Raw genomic sequence first — 22,054 nt, 5'->3', positions numbered from 1 at the left:
ATAAAATTTAAAACAGCTTTTTCTGTGTTTCATCTAATACCTGGTACCAAATATCACGGTTGTGGAGTGCATAGTAGGAATGTGAGGGACTTAAAGATCAAATCGGATGAAAGATATATATGGGAGCTATAGCTATATCTATATCTGAACCTGGTACCAAATATCACGGTTGTGGAGTGCATAGTAAGAATGTGAGGGGCTTAAAGATCAAATCGGATGAAAGATATATATGGGAGCTATAGCTATATCTGAACCGATTTTCTCCAAATTTGATATACTTGCTTCTAGGCCGAACTCGGTTGGGTGTGCCAAAATTCAGGTGATTTGGACTGATAGTGGACATTTGGTGCACATTTAACCCGAAATCGGATGAAGATATATATGGGAGCTATATCCAAATCTGAACCGATTTCGATAAAATTTAAAACAGCTATTTCTGTGCTCCATCTAATACCTGGTACCAAATATCACGGTTGTGGAGTGCATAGTAAGAATGTGAGGGGCTTAAAGATCAAATCGGATGAAAGATATATATGGGAGCTATAGCTATATCTGAACCGATTTTCTCCAAATTTGATATACTTGCTTCTAGGCCGAACTCGGTTGGGTGTGCCAAAATTCAGCTGATTTGGACTGATAGTGGACATTTGGTGCACATTTAGCTCGAAATCGAATGAAAGATATATATGGGAGCTATAGCTATATCTGAACCGATTTTCTCCAAATTTGATATACTTGCTTCTAGGCCGAACTCGGTTGGGTGTGCCAAAATTCAGCTGATTTGGACTGATAGTGGACATTTGGTGCACATTTAACCCGAAATCGGATGAAGATATATATGGGAGCTATATCTAAATTTGATCCGATTCTCACCAATTTCAATAGGGTTCGTCCTTGGGCCAAAAAAATATTGTTTGGAAAATTTCATCTCAATCGGATAATAAATGCGACCTGCTTTTTGTTCACAAGAATACATGGACAGACGGACGGACGGACGGACGGACAGACGGACTGACATGCATAAATCGACTCAGAAAGTGATTCTATGAAGGTTCTCAAAAGTAACTATGGGTCTATCTCGTTTCCTTCTCCATGTTACAAACAAATGCACAAAGACATAATACCCTTACCACTATGTGGTGTAGGGTATAAAAATGGGACCTAATTTACATACAACCACAAGTACATGTGTACGTTGTAAATTTCTTTTCATGTGTGTGCATAATACATGTGCAGACCTTGTCGTATATAGAAAAAATGTAGAACTATAGCGAACGGAAAGAACATGCAAGAAATAATGTAAAATGAATGAATGTAACCGGCATTTCCCCAAGATTTTTCGTATTCACCAATAGGAACCAAGGAAACTTCCCCCACATCATTTAAGTTCTGCACTACCTAGTCTTATATCGAGTACTTTTTCTTAAAACGTATTATTTGGAAGTTTTCGAAGTCGAGTAGGTCGAACAAATACAGGAGCGAAAAATAAACCAAAATAAAAGATAAATGTATAGACCATGGTAGAAGAATTCAGGTAGTCGCATCGACACAGATGATCGGACAATGAACTGTCAATGCTATTTTGGACTCCAAATTTTTCAATGAAAAATAATTCCAATTTGTAAATATTCTTAAAAAAAAACTATAGTAATATATATATAAATCTACTTTTTTTGAATAAAAAACATTAATATTTTTTACATATCAATATTCCAAAGCGTTGATGCATCTGCCTGTTTTCATCTATGTCGTGAAATATAAAAATATACAAAGTAAATATCAGAAAAATGAATTAATTGTTTTCGAAGTCGAGTGACTTTACTAGCCCTGAGTCACTTTATTCTCTCAATGATCAACCATGGTGGCCTCTCCTGGGAGGTGTAAACATTGAAACATTTTAGTCTATACTTTTATTTGTCTATGGTATAGGCCTGTTATTGGAAGAAGACGGGCATTTTACAGAAATGCGGTTGCCTTAACTATTTTATTTCATTTACCATGATCTAATTAGGGCTGGTATGGAGTCATTCCCAAAGAATTGAGATCTAATATTTGCCAGTGCTAGTAGATTGACAATTAATTCATAAACTCTATTGTTCCGTTTTTTGCGTCTATTACATTGCCGCGAACGACGTTAGTAACTAGGATTGCAGTTTCAGACGTTTAGTCGCTCAATGCTCAATGAATACATTTTGGCGGCTGGCGACGAATCTTTTTTGTTTCTCAATTATTATTTGGAGTAATCGACTAATTCAATCGGGGGTTAATTGAAGGAAAATAATCGATTTTTATCAATATTTCCATCAATAGTGTCATCACTATCTGCACCTTCAAGGTGTGGGTACATAACCAGCTTCTTCTTCGCATGGTATATTTTGTGACATATCATAAAGGGATGCCAGATCTAATAACTTGACATTAATATGCCTAGCCGTGATGCCAAACTACCTAAAAGGTGAAAGTACATAAAAAGCTTTTTTTGACTGGCTTAAGTCATTGGCTGACTTCTTCGTTAAGAAACAAAGGAGTTTTGGATTGACTTAGTTCGATTTCGGCCCAAGGCTCCATTTTTCTTTTCCGAAGAAGCCAGCCGATGACTTAAGCCAGTCAGAAAAGCGTTTTATGTATTCTTACCTTTAGACTTATAGAAAACTCAAAGCGCGTTTTCATAGAAAATTATTACCCGGATCAACCGCGATAATTGGTATTGTAATATCAGTGTCATCATATTTAAAATGTTTACACAGTTTCCCAAAGATAAAATTGAAACATTTTAATCCTCAATCCCAATCGAGAATCCAAGATAATATCGCTGATACCATTCTATTGTAGAAAGTTATTATCGATCAACTTATTCTTAGGCGATTGTGACTCACAGTGAAAAATAAACAACTAAATATCGATGAGAAATATTTAAAAATAATAAATAAGTAAAGTGCAGTGTTAAAGATGCAGTTCTTTCTAATGCATTTATTTGTTGTACATTGCGAGTGAGACTTTATGGATTGCTATTTTCCTTTATTAATCATTAAAAAAATGTACCTCAACCCTGTGGTTAGTTTTTCCAAACTATTTTGCTTTCGGATTAGAATTAGTATTTGATTGTAATTTTATAGTTGGATTCACCACAGAAGTTTATTTTTATGAGCTCTTGATTATGATTGGAATGTGATGCGATAAGGTAAAGAATAAGGAAATTTTGAGATTGCAAGTTCATTTATAACTCTAAGGCATTCGCATGACATTCAGTCAATGACAATCTTCAATTTTATCTGTTGGACCGATAACTGTACTTCATCCGCATACATGAAAAATGTTACATCTCGTAATCTAACTCAAACATACCACATGCAGCAACGCACAATTCTATCGTATTTAATGTGAACTGTATTAAAAAGATCCCAGTTTAAAAAATCTCTCTTCTTCCGCCACACTCTTTTTATAGTCTCCACCATTCTATGGATGGTATATTAGCTTTGTCATTCCATTTGTATCTCCTCGAAATATTCATACAAAGTATTTATATATTCTGGATCAGTGCAGAATTCTAAGACCATTAAGCGATGTCAATCTGTCTGTTTTAATCACGCTATATTTCGAACGAATTGAGATAGAAGTCTAACATGTGTATTTTGCCAGTATGTTCGTAAATGGGCCATGTCGGTCTACGTTTTTGTATAGCAGCAATTACTTCGGTACTATTTTTTCAAATTTCGTATTCGAAGTTTGTAAAGGTTTCCACTGCCTATGCACAAAAAAAAATCTTATGCATCTCCACGACTTTGGATAGCCCTCGTATAACATTACCGTCATTATTCGTCGGAATTATTTCAAATTTCGTATTTGAGCATTTTGAACGTACTACAGCCTAAAAATTTACTTAAGCAGGTCCACGTCTTCAAAGATGTCCACTTATCTGAAACCAATATCATTTAAATATACGGTCGTAAAAGCTTCTACAACTTCGTCGTGCAAAACTCATCTAAACTCAAAAATGTTATCAAAATACGTATTATTCACCTGCGAATTCTTGTTATCATGAAATTAGAGTCTGTATTTATGTATATTTATATTTATAAAATACTGGTTAATTTTTTAACATTCCTGTGGTAAAGAGCAATGGTCATAGACTTTTCAACTCCCATCTCTCCAAAAATCTTCCAATCGCAGTGCTAAATATTGACGAATAGTAACGTGATTTCGAATCATAAATGAAGGGCTCACAGCTATACCGAACTAAGTCATAAAACATTATTCGAAGATATTTAGAGGAAAAGTAAATGCACTGCCATTAATTTCTGAAAGGAATATTTCAGTCTACCAAAAGAAAATGTACAAATCTATATTCAAAATTAACTAATGATATAAATTTAAAAAATATATATATTTAAATATATTACTAAAAAATATTCAAAAACAAAAAAAAAAAAACATCTACTTTGGTTCATTATTACTCAGAATAAAATTTGAAGGCGAACCAAGTCAAAAAGTGTTCGTTATATGACTAAATATATTCGACGTTCCGCTTGTAATAAGCAACTGATGTTGATAGCTTTGGAAAAGGCAATGCTTTTTGAAGGCCGAAAGTACAGATGTAGTGTCCATCAGATGGTACTTCTGTATTCAGTGAGTCTCGAGATAGCTGTGCTGCTTTTAAATGAAGTTTCTGTTGCCAAATAAAATTTGTATTTTCATCTTCATCAAATTTTATTTTCATGTCAAGTTTTTAAAATGACTTATTCACCCTGGCTGTTACATTTTATTTTGCATCCACAATCATAATTAGGTATAAACGTTTTTGCGGAAGTCGTAAGACCCTTCTGATTTGTGTATGCTTTTCCACTGTTGCAGCGAAGCTTACGCACATTGTGCTTCCACTTTGCCGGGATTATTCGTCTTTTCAAAACGTTGGAAAATACTTTTAAAAATCATATAATACCGAATATAGGGAGTTACCGTAATATGGGGGTCTATACGAAAACGTGGACCTGTACAGGCAAGTTTTGTCATAGTCCATTACAATATTTAAATGGGAAATTTGAAAACATCCGGTAAATAATATCGCAAAAACATTAAAATAATGAATATGAAATATGAAAAAAATTTGGTGGATAAGGTCGTTAAAGTCATCAAAATACCGATCATTTTCAATACCAAAAGCCCTGTAGACGAAACACACGTCTGAGTAAAATTTTATCAACCTACTTCAATTGGCTCGGAAGCTGGAGTGATTTCCACACATTGACAGACGAACATTGCGAAACCGACATTGAATTTTATGCCTATCAAGAATATATACTTTGTAGAGTCTAAAATATATATTTCGTGGTGTTACAAACGGAATGACCAACTTAATATACCCTCCATACTATAGGGGTACTATGGCTGAGGGTATACTTCTGTCAGCAAAACCGACTGATACTTTTTAACTTGTTTTTTTTTAATATTGCTGAAAACTGAACGACAATATACACTTGCTCACTAATAGTACTGATTCAAAGTGAAACACACTGACTTGGCTCATTTTTGCTTTGAATAAAAACGAAAATAACAGTCGTTGACTTAAGTTTTTTACCGTTATCTTTGAAACGAAACACTTTTTGACATTGTGCTTTACAGAGTAAATAGAGTTGCCATATGCGGGGACATTGGCACTAGTTTCGGCATTTTTTATTTTTCATGACTTGCTCTGACAAATCGAAATTTTATTCTAAATAGACAAAAATCGGTAATTTTGAAACCTAAAATTTTGATATAAATAAATTTAAGGTTAACAAGATTTGTATCTATCGATAGGTCTTAGCAACTATTTTCATTTCGTTGCTAACTTTCCGACAAATTTCGTTAAATACCGAAATTATAGGCATTTTGTCGGTAACTCAAAATATGAGTTAAAGAATTCCACTACAGGTCATGTTTCGAAAAATATAACATGTTTGAGGTATTAATAACGAAAACTAATCTAGGAGAGTTTTAACATTTATTTTATTTATTCGTTTGATACCGGCCGAAATGTCGGAAAGAATGTGTCAAAATTTGACCAAGCAGGTGGGCAATTTGACAAAATGAGAAAACTAAAACATTAAATTATATGCACCTTATTCTCAATTCAAATAAAAGATTTGTGTAGTCACTTCAAGGAGAAAAATGGCTTGGGACCACAGTGGGAAAATTATCAAGGATATATCTTTGTGGTGTTCATTTCAGGATAGATCATGCCACAGTGGCCAGACCTATATTTCATATGGTCACCCTAAGTAGAATTTTGTTTCGACCCAATGTGGGAAAATGTTCAAGGATACATCTTTGACTATGGCAAACAAGTACTTAATTTATTGTGATTTGTCAATTATAACGTATAAACCGGCAAAAAGCTCTAATGAAAACATACTATAAACTACCAAAAATATCTATTGTAAACATGCTACTATAGAGATAGAATATTCTCTATTAAGAATGACCTCATTATTTATCGTAAGTCTTAAAATAAAAAATTTTCGGAATTGGATTTGAGAAAAAAAAAACACTTAAAACCGATGTGAGTTAGTCATAATTCATAATCTCTGCGGTCAAATACAATATTCGTCGTAAATTCTTAAAAATAAAATTGAACATCATGACCCCTACTCATACACACACAGACATTACATGCAGAATTGTGGCATATTCATAAAACTCTTTATACTATAATAAGACATTAATAACATTTATAAAAAAGACCAGAAACCAGAAAATGTCCCCTTTTAACCACACTCCAAACTGCGCCAGACAAGTTGCCACATTCCGTGGAAATCACAACAGTCATACACACAAACTCCCCTTTTCTCATTTTACACAGCATTGATTAAAAATTCAACTAATCATGCGTCATGCTCCCATTTAGTTTGATACAACACCTTTTTTGAAAAAATAAAAACAAAACACCAAAGAGAAGAACAAGCAACAACAACAAGAAAATTGCATGTTTGCTTCATCCTTTAAAAAGCATTTCAACACAACACACTTTTGATTTAGGTAACAATGTTAAGCGGTCATTTCACCATGACCTGTTTTCTCCTTCAACGATGCGGCGGCGAAATTTATTCCATTCCGTTGTAGTTGTTGTTGCTAGTTTTCTGGTCTACATATTTCTACGCATAAGTCGCCCCCAAAAATGGCATGAATGATGAGCGGCGAAAGAGAAATACCTTTTTCAATGGAGAGAAAGAGTAAAGGCAAAACGGAAAACAAAAATGTGTTTGTTTTGCAACCAACAACAACAACAAATATTTTGCAAGAAAAACTAATTTTACCAACGGGCTACAAATAACCAGAGCACGATTATAGTCGGTGGCCCACAACTCAACAATCTTCTTCTAAATATAACAGAGAGAAAAATCATACACAAAATAAAAAACCAAGAACAACAACAAACCCGCCAAACTAAATATGCACATCAGGCCTATTGCCACACACACGCCCACAGCACAAATGCTTGCACATCCCAATTATCCACTAATCTTCTCCCCATATATATATCTCTCTCTTGAATTTCCCCCAATAGACATTTCTCCACCTAAAACATGATCTACGCCAACGAAACTAAAAGAAAGCGCCAAACAAGAAAACATGTGCTACATTGCGGTGGTATAAGTTAATGCCAGCCAATGTACGTTGCAACGTACGACGACGACGTCATTCAAACACACAACCATGCGCCGCAAAAGCAAGCAAAAAACTACTGTTAAGTGGGAGAAAATCAAAACAAGAGAAATGGAAACGAAAAAGAAAAAGAAGAACACATAGGCTTTAAAAACAACAACAGCAGCAACAAGAAAATTACAGCAATAAACCACTTTCCACGATATGACATACTTTGTCGCGTGTTGTGGTGCTATGTATGGTGTTACACAGTCTGCCAACTAACCAGCCAGCCAGCCAACTACACGGCCTAGCCTGTTTGCTTTCTTCTTTTGTGTGCTCCCAAACATAGAAAGTGGAACAGGAATTTCCCTCTTTTTTAATGCCCCCACTCTGGCACGTATGTCTCTCCACACATTTTCCTCTCGCAAAAACTTTGCTGGTGTTGCTGACATATCAATGCCACAGCCAAAGAGCTTTGCCCATCATTATCATCATAGCCAGCATAGGGAATTACAACAGCAGCGGTGAATGAAAATGGAACCACCAGAACGTCAAGAGGAGGCAGACAAACTAGCAAAAACAAAAATAACAACATCGGAGCGTTAACGTTACGCCACGATGATTTCATGCTGCCACACAACAGATTTATGTGGTTGTTGCTGCCGTCGTCACTATTTTTGTTTTTGTGTGTTGCGAAACTACACTTGCCTCAATAACAAGCATGGCCGCAAAAATTTTTTTAGATCATGTGTATTAGGTGGGTCCGTCGTCAATAATAATATATTTACAAGAGGAAAGGAAAAAAATGTAGACGAAATAGATGGGACGCATATCAATGCCGTAACCAATTATTGTGAAAAAATGAATTAAAGGCTAAAAGTGATGAAACATAAGCAGTTTGGCCTCATTGCATGACGCATTATCATTCAATATCAGTGATAGCAAGGTCCATTCCAAAAATGAACACGACGTCAGAAGAATCCTGAAAATGAACAATTTGCCTAATAAGACCATCACTGAACTTTTAAAACATATAAAGTTAAAAGCATTGAATCAAGGTTTAATTTCAACACAGTCGAACAAAATCCAAGACTCCACTTGAAGAAAAATTCAACGTCGTTCATAGGAAAAGTTGCAATGGTGACACATATGCCACAGGGTATATGTCGGCACTACCAAAAGCAAACTCAAAACCAGGATAAGTGGTCATAAATCCGATCAAAAGTGCAAAATAAACCCATTGAACAAAAAACTGCGTTATCAGCGCATTGTTCCTTGACAGGATGGACTTCTAATTTCGAAAAGGTAGATATTCTAGTAGGACATGGGTCGAGCTTGGATTGTTCTGGTGTCTTATTCGCATATGTCTTATCACAATAACTTCGAAAGCCATCCCTGCAAGCAAAAATATCCCGAATTGACTTAGAAGTCACGCATAAGTGATAGAAATCATCGCGGATAATATCGCATTATCAGCGCAGATATTTTCCTTATTATACCCTCCACCATACTATGGAGGGTATATTAATTTTGTCATTCCGTTTGTAACTCCTCGAAATACTCATGTCAGACCTAACAAAGTATACATATTCTTGATCTGCGTAAAATTCTAAGACGTCCGTCTGTCTGTCTGTTGTAATCACGCTATCTTTCGAACAAATTGAGATAGAAGGCTAAAATTGCAGACGTGTATATTTTGCCAGTTGGCAGGTTAAGTTCGTAAATGGACCATGTAGGTCCAAGTTATCATATAGCACCCATATAACGGTACCTCCCGATATTCGGTATTTTGATGATTTTAGCGGAATTATTTAACGGAATTGTTTGAAATTTGGCATTTGAAGTTCGTAATGGATACTACAGCCTAAGACAGAAAATTATCTGTGCAGGTCCACGTCTTCGTATAGCCCCATATACCGTACCCCCCGATATTCGGTATTTCCATGATTTTAGCGACATTATTTACCGGGATTGTTTCAAATTTCCCATATGAAGCTCGTAATGGATATTTCAGCCCATGCCAGAAAATTGTCTGTGCAAGTCCACGCCTTCGTATAGCCCCCATATAAAGGTACCCCCTATATTCGGTATTTTGATGCTTTTAGATACATTTGTAACTTCGAATTCAGCCCTTTTACCGTTTTTAACATACATTATAAACAGATTTTTCTTCAAGTTTCGCATTTAAATATTGTGTTAACTTATGGCAAAAGTTGCCTATGCAGGTCCACGTCGTCGTATAGGCATTCGGTATTTTTACTATTTTAACAGAATTTTTAACGGATGTTATAATTATTTTTTATTTTGGAAGTTGCCAAATTTGTACCAAATGGTGGAGGGTATATAAAGTTCGGCCCGGCCGAATTTACAGCTTTTTTACTTGTTTTTTATTGTTACTGTTTCCAATATACGCTTGCATAGAATTTATACTAATTAGCTGAAATACTCACATATTAAAAATGTCCTAAAATCCTCCAATAGAATAATGTACTCAATTCTATAATGAATTCGATAAATGAAGATAACGGTAATAATGCTAAGAAATTGTCTGTGTAATGCACCAACGATCTTCTTTGGCTTCACAAGTTTAGAAAAGTGAATGAGAATCAAATATATCCACAAATAATCCACATCAAATATGCCTTAACCAATGGCGAAAAACGTCGCATTGTGGTGAGTTTGTGATTGTGTCTCTCTGAATTTCCTGTCCATTTCAAATTTCAGATCAATAAGCTCATCTCGAAAGAGAAACAAACAAAAAATGTACATTTTATGTTTTATAGCCTTTTTGTCCAATAAAAAATGTTTTAATGCTTAAAAAGGCTCCAGAACATATTCTATATGTTCCACAAAATTATAATCTTGATTTCCATAAGATTGTTTATTGGGAGAAAAATTATAGGTCTTTTCCAAAACCTGAAAGAATAAAAAAATTTGTACTACGATAACCGATTTTCCAATTATAAGCAAAAAAATTGCAAAACTAGAAGATTCTAGTAGGTCCTGGACAGAGCTTATGTTGGTAGAAAAAGTGCTGGTGAAAGTTGTGTACAATGTACCCAATATTTTATACAAAATATTAAAATATTGTTCCGTAAACCAAAAGTTCCGTAAATGAGATCCACTGTGAAAAAATATCAGTGACTACCACTTACATTTACTAAAAGTAATAATTTATTGCTATATCTCTGAGAGAAAGCATTTAAAGGAAATATTTAATAATGAAAACCCGATAATCTAAACTGTTACCTTTATCTCACCTAATGTAAGGCATAACAAAAATGGACCATAAAGAAAAGATATAAGAACGGGCCATAAACTAATAAATATGTAGACGAAGGAAAGATATCACCTTTTATCAAAGAAAAAATCGAATCAGAAGATGTGTCCCTATGACATCAAGAAATATTCAAATAACCAATATTAATTTTTGAAAATTCAAGTAATTTGTTTTCGAAGTCGAGTGAATTGTCCATGCAAATCACACAGCTGACCGTACAAAAACTGTTGGCGCGTCATCTTCTACCAATCGATATTGAAAGCTCTCGTCTATAATCTCACATACCTAATCGAGGACTTAAAGGCCTTACATGCATTTTCAATGGTTTGAATTTCCAAAAACTCATATCTTTCGCATCGCATTAATAGTGACCCTTGCGCAAATTTTAAAAGATCCAGATCTTGCTCAGTAACGACGTAGTAGAATTTTCCACTTTTCCTATCATTTTAGTACGAGTTTCCAAAAATCGTGCTTATCTCACCCAAACATTGACCCCCATGCAAAGTATCAAAGTTCTAGCTCGTATGGGACGAACTGGATGAGTCAGAACTATTTCCCGGAAAATGTGCGAAGTGTGGGTCGGATTGAGCACTACCTCCCCCTTTGGTCAAATCATGTTAATTGTCGTTTAAAATGTGGTCTTATTTGAATTGTGGTCATTATTCGAAATATGTACCCATGTCATTATTCAACAATCCACCCTAATTAACTAAAAACATTTAGACTGTTAGACTCTCATTTTTTTTGTTCTCCAACTAATCGTTGAAATTCTATGTTGTGTGTTGGTTGCTTTTGTTGGATGTATGATGGTGGCAGTTTGATTGCCAATAAGTCGGATTTACGAAAAGAAACGGACGGACAGACAGTCGAGTCGATAGAAGTTGTTTTAGCTCAAATAATGTTATTTGTTGTTGCCGCAATAAACAACAACAGCAACAACTATTCGGCATTAGTACAGAGAAAAAACAACAACTTGCCGAAATGAGAGCAAATTACTTAAGTCAGTATTGATGTGTGTGAATGTGTGTTTGGTGTCGGTGTGTGTTTGCAAATGTCTAATGCGGCCAAACTTAATGACATTGTTTGCTTAAATTCTATGTTTAGTCGTTGTTGCAGGTGGTGGCGGTGGTGGTTGGTTGGATAGTTGCCGTCGCTGGTAATGGTCTTTGGTGGAGGCAAACTTTGCACGGATGTTCGCACACATGTGGTTATAACGATATACATATCATATGTTTGAAGCCTTTCACAACCAAGCTTGTTTTTGTATTTTTGTGAAGGGATGCAGCACAGAGTGTGGTGAATAGAGAACAAATTACCAAGAGCGGGAAAATAACTGTGTGCTACAAAAAGGAAAATTAGCACAGCAAACAGAGTTGCCAATGCCGTACAAAGTGGAGGGGAATTATTGTATATTTTTAGGGAATGATAGAAATTATTCTAATTTACTGGCAATCATTTAATGGTTCTTATCTGATAAGGATGTCCAGTTTAAATGCGTCTATTTTTATTATGGAATTCTTTTGAAACCACATCTCAATCCCACATGTTTTTATACTACATTTCGGTATAAATAAATCGTTTAATGGGTGATTTACACAAAGAGTTCCTATACGGCAAATCTTTTAAAACGTTGAAAACCACAGACTCAAGTTTTAAGGACATCTTCTTGGAGGTTGTTCCCCCACTCATTCTGTGGCGTCAAATAAAAACAGTAGCGTTTAATTTTACAAAAATTTCATACATGACTAATAACAACTTCTCAATTAATTGCCATGAGCTTTAAGAAATTCATAATCTTTTGTTTTAAGCATAATTATATTTTTTTGGATTCTGAGCATTTCTATACTTTTGAATCATATAATATTTTTGTGGAATCTATTGAGGTTGTTGTTGAATGAAATGGTTTGATTTGTACTTGACGAGAAGGTAAAAAAACACCTTCCTCACTATGGTAACAAGCTCTATATGATCAAGTCAATCAAATGAAAACGAGACAAAAGTTTATAATCATGTTCTTTAAAATTTAAAAAAATATCTGTGAAAGATAGTGCCGTTACGATTTTGCTGGTACAAATGAAATTTTAAATGGCCGATTTGAATAAATGCTGCGGTGTTTCATTAATGTATCGTCCAATTTCCTCTTTTAAGGCTTATTCGAGTAAAGCATCGACTTCAAAAAAAAAAAAAAAAAAAAGAAACCCAAATAAAAAATCCAATTCTCGTCTCCAAATTTATTTCTCTAGATGTCTTGTTGAAACCACATGACCTCAACATATATTTTTCAATTCTAGGCAAGAAAAAACTGGTTATCATTTCACGATACCGAATACTATTGACTGTTTGCACTTGAATTGCCTGATTTTCATATAAAAGTTACAATGACTCCACTATTGCAAGAACCATACCAGAATGATAAGGATACATCTGCTTCTCGTAAATCACTCAAGGATTTTCCTCATCCCGGATGTGGCAATTCTGCCTACTGACGAAGAAGGTGATTTTATCGCCAAGATCAGCATTTTCGTGTTGTCTCTCCAATACGCAATAAACTAACTCCCTTGCTGTCCAAGATCACCTGGCTTCAGTTCCTAATCAAATGAACTATATATCCATGAAGATGCAAATCTTTCGTCAAAATTCGCTGCATAGTGGATTTGGAGACAACAATTTGCTGAGCTCGGTTTCGAATTTATGAGGATGGAGTTTGATCGACGTTGTCGCGTAGAGATGCGATATTTTCTGTCGATGGAACTGCTCGAAGGCGTGTTGTTGTCTTTGCCTCATGATTTTAAGGCTAACAAGTAAAAAAGCAGCTATTTTCGGCCTCCACCATTTGGAAGTAACTTGAAAATTTTCAAAAAAAAAAAAACTTCCGGAAACCACCACTTAAATGGAAACTGTTATATGGAGACTATACGAAGACGAGGACCAAAATTTTTTGTCATAGGCTGCAGTACCCATTACGAACTTCAAATACCAAATTCCGGTGAATAATGTCGCTAAAATCATCAAAATACCGAATATCGGGATGTTCCGGATTATGGGGGATACACGATACATAGGCTGTAGTACCCAATATGAACTTCAAGTACGAAATTTGTTGCAATTCCGGTGAATAATATCATCAAAAAATCACCAAAATACCTAATATCGGAAGGTACCCTTATATAGGGGTTATACGAAGACGTGGACTTGCATACAAAATTTTTTTCCATAGGTTGTAGTAACCATTAAAATCTCCCAATACGAAATTTGAAAAGATTCCGGTGAAAAATTTTTTTGATATCATCAAAATACCGAATATCGAGAGCTACCGTAATATGGGGCCTATACGAAGACGTGGACCTTCATACAAAAATGTTTCTCGTAAGCTGTTGTACCCATTACGAACTTCAAATACGAAATCCGAAATAATTCCGGTAAATAATGTCGCAGAAACCATGAAAATTCCGAATATCGGGAGGTACCGTTATATAAGGGCTATACGAAGACATGGACCTACATACGAAATTTTTTGCCATAGATTTTAGCACCTATTAGGATCTTCCAGTGCGAAATTTGGAACTATTCCGATGAATAATGTTGCTGACATCATCAAAATACCGAATATCGGAAGGTACCATTAAATGGGGGCTATACGAAGACGTGGACTTGTATACACAAATTTTTGTCATAGGCTGTAGTACCCGTTACGAACTTCAAATGCTAGCCTTCTATCTCAATTCATTCGAACGATAGTGTGATTACAACAAACAGACAGACAGACGGACATCGCTAGATCGTCTTAGAATTTTACGCTGATCCAGACTATATATACTTTTCTACTATGAATATTTCGAGGAGTTACAAACGGAATGACAGAGTTAATATACCCTCCATAGAATGGCGAAGGGTATAAAAATAGTGGAATAATATTGGAATATTGTACAATTAAAATTGATATTCATTTAACCGTGAAAATCGTTATATTTAATGATTCTGGTCCCGACTGTATTTATCTGCCTACGGAGGAGTTGAACTACGGTCTCAAAAACCAACTCAGCGGCAACTCTGTTTGTTAACAAACAAAAAACGACAAACTTTGATATTTGCAATGTAGCAAACACTACACTTTTACAGATGCTTTATTTTTATTACAGTGTGTGTTTCTTTTTGTTTGCCTTGCTTGTTTGGCACGGATGTGTGCCGCTTTTGAAAATCAACAACAACAGCAAAAAACTAAATTTAAAATTCAAATGCATCCATAGGATGTATTATGAACTTGTTCCCTTTGCATTCATAAATAGTATAGCGGTGACAGCATCAGAGGGGCAGTGGCAGCAGTCGCAGCATCTTAAAACAAATGCCCTGCAGTTGCATTCACTGTATTTATAACTGCATCCCACACACATCACAGCCGCATACACATACATCCAGTTACACACACGATTCATGTGCACATTCACTTTGTCACAAAGTAGCAGAAAAAGAAGTAGCAATTGTTGTTTTATGCTTCTTCTTTTAATTTTTTTATATATGTGTGTGTGATGAAAAAAAAAACCATGTCTGAAATGCACTTGCAATTGTCATGCATGCTGCTGTTGTCATTGTTGTTGTGTTATTGTTTACACCCATTGAAATAAAAGGCGGCGAGGCGTAAAGCGCTTTTAGCTCAACTGTGAGTTTGATGTTGATGATGACATTCGTTCTTGCTCTTTTTTTTTTGCTTCCATTCATTTATTGCGAGAGCTTCGGATTTTGTTTTTGTCTTTGGCTCACTTTGTTTTGTTTGAGCAAAAGCCAAAGAGAGAGATAGAGAGAGAGAGTTGGCATTGCAAAAATGTTACTGTTATTTAGAGAGTATAATACCAGTGTTGACAATTTTTCAGTGTCAAGAAAGCGCTACTTGGACTGCAATCATTAGATACTTTTACAAAAAAGTTAAGACCCGTTATTATATATTTTCTTTATATCCAGATTTGTGAGACAAAGGTAAATGATACAGTTTACATTATCGGGTTTTCATTATTACATTTAAAAAAAGTATTTTTAGGACATATAGCAATAAAATTATTACATTTAGTAAATGTAAATGTGTGACTTTTTTAATTGAATATATTTTGCTGTTATTGCCATGTTATCAATAAAAAATATGGCAACGTGAATTAAGTAAACTTGACGTTAAAAGATACAAGGATTTATTTGGTCGACAGCATAATTTTTTATCCATCGAAAAAATGGCCTAAATTAAGCATATTCCTGTGAGAAAGAATAAATTACCGTTTCAGCTATCCTCTTTATAAAAATTGTTAGGTAGCTTGAAGCTTCACATTTTGAAGGATGTTTTGTCAAATTAATATACATCAAACATCAAATCTGCTGATACATATATTTATTGTAGCTATATCTAAATGTAATTTCAATTCAAAGTTTATTTTTTATGAAGAGCATCATGTTAAAATTAAGAAGGTAATGTCTTGCAACCTTATGCTAGGAACACAATTGGAGCGAACGACGAATTTCGCCCTACGCGGCGACAAAATGAGCCGCGAAAATTCGTCGTATGGAACACAATACCGACGAAATTATAAAACAGCTGATGAAGTTGTTTACTTTTTGCTCATTTGTTGACTACAATGAATTATACAAGAACACATAATTCTTTACGTTCTCTATTATAATTTCACTTATGTCCATCTTCTCTATTATAAATTCACTGATATCCATCTTCACTCAGGCGCAAGTACACAAATAAATAAACAAATTAATTATGTTTTTTTTTATACGAGTAACAGATAGTAGAGTGACCATAACAAGTAAAAGTAACTTTATTTACTAAAACACATAAAATTCGTACAAGTATGGCCACCTTGTACCGTTTTGTTCGCCGGTCGCCGGCGTATGAAATAGAAATAAAGCTAATTGAGTTCGCGGCGACCGACGAAATTTTCGCCGGTGCCGTGATTGTGTGCACTTCCATATACACATATGTGTTTTATTTTTGACGACGAACATACGCCGCGAAAAAATTCGTCGTTCGCTCCAATTGTGTTCCTAGCATTATGTTCACATTTTTTTTTTAATTTTTCATGTGGCGTCTCATTTTCAAAATTTTTATTTATATAAATCCATTTTATATTCTCAAATCAGAGATAGGAACCTGTTTCCTATAAAGTTAAATATTACATGGTAAATTGCAGAAAATTCAGACCTCAATATTATAATTTAAAATAAGTTTATCTTGAATTTATCGTATTTTAATAATGCTTTCTAACAAAATTAACACACTCTTCTGGTATAAAGTCAGTAATCAATAAATATGAAATATGGAGAAGTTGTATATGGTAGCTATATCCGACACTGACGGTTCATCGTCACTTTCAATAGGGTTCGTATTCACATAAAAAATGAGCACCGAAAAAAGTTGATCGCAAATGATATTCTGTCAAAGTCAACTATATTATTGCTTTGTTCCATAACCTGCAAGAATCTTTTTTTTTTTTGCAATTCGTTTCGATAACATAAGGAAAATATCGGGTATCGTAGTAAAAATTTTTACAATCTTGCAGTTTTGGATTGTATATAAATCATATTTTTATCTTCGACTCTCCGTAGATCGTAGAAACAGATTCTTATCCGTTTAAAATATATATATCTAATTTCCAACGTAAGGAAATTATCTTAGTGCTGCTAGTTTTTAAGAAGTCTTCGAATGACATTTTATTAAAAGGTATTCATTAACGATCAAAACCCAGAATCATGGTACAATGAAATGAAGGTATCCTCGTTTCAAATAATCATTCCCAGCTCTGCATTTTCTGTGATTTATATTGTCAAATTTCAATGCATAGAAAACAGTTCCCATCTCCGATATAGTGCATATACTATGGATTTATAAACATATATTTTGACAATGAGATGTTGTCAAAGGAAAAAGTTTGAAAAAAATTTTAAACATATGACTGCATTTAACTTTACCTTCTTAGTTCTTCCATGCCCAGAATAAGCAGCTGAAAATTTTGGGAAATCTTTATGATATCTGCTATATGGATTTGGTTGGTTTACGTGGTGGCTATATAACCTTTATAGTCCTAGATTTTTGAACATACGTTGCATTTGAGAATTTTGGGAGAAGAGGAGCTGTGACAGTTGGTTTTTCCGGAACCTGCAAGAATCTACTAGTTTTGCAATTTTCTCCGATACCATAAGGGAAAATCGGTTATCGTAGTAAAAGCTTTTTCATACTTGCAGTTCTGAAACAGACCAAGTAGTAGTAACCGGTTAGCATCGCAATAAATCTTGCCATGATACATCGAGTTTGGCTAATCAGGAACTTTGTACTTTAAAAGTTGTAATGTGGTTGTGTAGATTTTTTATTTTACAAGTTTCAGTCTTGTCCCATCTGAGCTCCCCTTTACATACTTCCATTGGGGTTGCGACTGATGCTCTTGGAAATTCGTTAGCGGCAGATCCCGCTCTATTTAGTTCGTCTGCTATACAATCTTTCAACAGCTTATGATAAAAATATTGCAGATTTTTAGATTCCTAGTTGAAACTAAACTATACTTTGGAACAAAATTTAATTTTTCTATAATCAAGCCTTGCATTTCTTATGGAGCTGATATCAGAGGTATTGCAAACATTCTTCCTTAATGGAGTGTATAAAAGACGGGAAAATTACAAATATATGTCATATATAAATATGTACTACTTGTGCATGTTACATTGCATCATATAGAACAAATTCCTTTAAATTTTGTTGGATAGGAATTTGGAATTCAGAATCAATAAGTTAATCTTAATTGCCAAATCAATTATGACAACCCTTTTTATTAAAAAAAAAAATAAAAAGTAAAGCAGTCTGACGTTTTCGTGTTGATTGAATGGAACATTTTTTTTCTTTTTTATAGGTGTTTATTGACATAAAAACACTAAAAATCTTATCAGATCACTTTATTGGTGAAATTAAAACAATATTTTCCACTCTGCGATCCGCACTGTTCTCACGTTCTATTGCCTTTTGTTACAACTTCTTTCTATTATGTACAAAAGTAGGGAATTTCAAAATGGAAACAATATTTCATTTTTATTTTTGGAAGTTGGATGTTGGCAATTAAATATTATGGAAAAATGTTATATCACATGCTGGTATTACTTTGTACCATTTTCCATAGACCTACGTCTCAATATTGATTTATACCTTTTCTGTTATTTCAATGTGACTCTATTGAGTATTTCTGGATTTTACCACAACTTTTATGCGAATCAGATTTTTGGAGTCATTATTATATTATGTTGGGGTTTGTAAAATACACTATTCTTTCGGAATATTTATTAATTTTCTATATGTAAACCATAAAATCTAGAACATTTTGCAAGGTTTTTTCAATAACAATGAGTAAAAACATTGTTAAACGTGTCAGTACAAAATTTATAAGATTTCCGAGTGGTGAATCGGTCATATTAAACACCATCTTTCTTAGCATCATCTTATTGAAATCACCAAATTGACAACACTGATTTACATCTCATATGTTATTTAGCTCTTTGATATTGCTCTCCCACCAAATGGGTGCTAAATGAGCCGAGCGCACACTATTGTGAAAATTATAACGACAAAACAACAACAAAAGCGAGTCCACATTAGGCACGAGAGCAACGAACGAACGGTGTCAGGTGTATTGCGGGGGCTTTGTTTTGTTGACCTAATTTTTCTCTTCATCAAATATTTTTGCTGTCAGTTTTTTGTTTTCATTCTGCTTGGTTTTTGTTATTGTTGTTTTTGGGTTTGTACTCATTTTTTCTTCTTGCTGCGGTTGAATATGTGAGAAGATTTCTATGTTGTGATGGTCGAGGGATTTCGAATGTTAGAAGAATAAGTTGGTGGCGGGGCAAGTGGGTCGTGAATAGAAAAAATGAAAATGTGGTAGGTTAGGTCCAAATAAAATAAAAAAGAACACAAACGGCACACATTGCTGAAAGACAGAAGGAAGGAACCAACCAACTACTTTACATACAAAAGAATGTTTTGCTGAGTGGCCGTGTGTGTGTGTGTAACAAAATACAATGGGACACAGATTTACACATAGATACGCCAATAATCCCAACGTAATCGATGCAATTGCAATTTGGTTGTCGTTCTCGAAGTTAAGGGAACAATTTATTTTTATTTTTTTTTCATAGAACACTTTTGCATTCATTTCGAAATCACAAAAATTCACTTTTTATCCTTGTAATTTTTCACTTTTTTATTCTATAAAGAGGTATTTTTCGTTATTCCAGAACTTTTTTTCAAGATTTTCATTATTGCTTATTTTCGTGTAATTCCCATACCATTTGAAGAATTTTTTATTGGATTATGGTTGTTGTGATCCACGGGATATTCTATGTGTGCTTTATTTTGTCTAGGTATTTTTGTAAGTTTACAAAAGAAGCTATTAAGCGAGCAGCGAGCGAGCTTCAGTTGTTTGACGTTTGGAAGTGTAACCGACTCTGGTGGGACTCTATGGAATGCCGATGGCCATGACGGCAGCTGTGTAGCTGTTTGCCAGCAAAGCTAGGCAGCCACCAGTCAGCCTGATTTGCTTGCTCTGCTTAGCGGGCTGGTCGACTCTAGCTGCCTGTGTTTTGTGTTGTGTTTGTCGTTGTTGTTTTATTCTGCCTAAATATAATAAAGTGTGGTAGGTTTGTTTCGCATTTCATGACTATTGTCATTGTTTGGCCTGTGATGCTCGTTCTTGTTCTCTCCTCTAATCTCTCAAAAAACACCGAGTGTATATTTCCGATTGGAAAACTCACCTCAGTTAAACAAAAAATTAGTTTGCAGAGCCAACAAGCTTTGCCGTCATCATCATCATTACCATCAACAACATCACCACCACAGTAGTTTTGAAAACAAAGCACAAACACACACTGTCCAACATACACAACATGCATACGTCAACGACAGAGCGGACGTAGTGAAATTAGGTCAACAGGTTTGGAGTGGGCTCGTATTAACGTGACTCTGTCGCCGTCAATGTTGACGTTGACAGAGGCCTTAATTCGTTGTTCTGCTCTCTCGCATGTACATATGCTGTTCGGCAGGTTCTCATTTAAATTCGGCATTTGTTTGATGACTCTCTGGCTCTCTTGCAATTTCCCGCCAACGCTCAACGAAACAGAGGGGCAGGCAACGGTAACCGCGGCATTGATTGCAACATTTACAGCAGCAACAACAATTGCCCATAGCACCAGATAAAACAGAAACACCAAAGAAATCATTCACCAGGTTCAGTTCAATTTTATGCCATTTCACGTGCATATGAGTAGATATATGTGTGTGTGTAAATGCCTATGTTTATTTCTGATCATACTGTGTGTGGGGGATAGGGATCGCATTGCGAAATTTCACAAGAATAGATAGTGTGAGGAATTTTGTAAATTGAAATGTTTAAATTTTATCAAATCGATTTGTGGGGGAAATTTATATTTATGTGTTTGGAACTGGTGAAGGGCTTCACTTCTTCAGACATGAGAATTGTATTACCAAAATATTAACCTGGTGGATATGTTTTGAAAAATATATATATATATATATATTAAAATAAATGAAAAGTAAGTTTGTCAAAATTGTAAAAGATACTTTACTGAAATAGTTCTTGGCAAAACACTTACCTATTTAAAAACTAGAAAAATATGAAACATCAGAAGAAATGGCTTGAAAAGTAAAGAAGCGACTGGATCGAAACCCACGTTGCAGTGGCCGAAAAATGGCTCGTGAGCTGAACATATCGCAATTTTCCATTCGGCAAATATTGAAAAATGAACTCGGGATAAAGGCATTGAAATTCCAAAAAGTGCAAGAACTTACATCGCAACAGAAAGTAAATGGACTCAAAAGAACTAAAGAGTTGCTTCGCTTGGGCGAAAGTGGTGAACTGTCGACTTTGCTTTTCTCCGATTAGAAAACATTCGATGTCTAGCAGTTTGTAAACAAACAAAATGATCGTGTTTACTTGCCAAAAGGTCAGCTGAAAATGAGCACCTTCGATTGGCCACCATAACTCAAGCGCCGGCCATGGTTATGGTGTTGGTCGCCATAACAGCCGGGGGTCGCTCTCGGTTCTATTAATCGACCGTGGAAACAGAATAAATGCCGAATATTATCGTGAAAATATTATGGAGGGTGTA

General features: G+C 34.8%; 1 protein-coding gene across 3 annotated transcripts in view; it reads right to left on the bottom strand.

Annotated features, from left to right (window-relative positions):
- LOC131800356 (DNA-binding protein Ikaros-like) overlaps positions 1 to 22,054 on the bottom strand; it is a 51,466-nt gene that overhangs the window by 16,747 nt on the left and 12,665 nt on the right. The window contains exon 1 of one of the 3 annotated variants that reach the window (XM_059120553.1): positions 20,216 to 20,458. The exons of the other annotated variants lie outside the window; for them this stretch is intronic. The gene's annotated coding sequence lies outside the window, so the exon portion shown is untranslated. Of the gene's footprint in view, positions 1 to 20,215; positions 20,459 to 22,054 lie in introns of those variants that run through there. 3 annotated transcript variants of the gene reach the window in all.

This window comes from Musca domestica, unplaced genomic scaffold (assembly GCF_030504385.1).
Source record: "Musca domestica strain aabys unplaced genomic scaffold, Musca_domestica.polishedcontigs.V.1.1 17, whole genome shotgun sequence".
Lineage (NCBI taxonomy): Eukaryota > Metazoa > Arthropoda > Insecta > Diptera > Muscidae > Musca > Musca domestica.
This window is presented reverse-complemented; position numbering and strand designations above follow the sequence as displayed.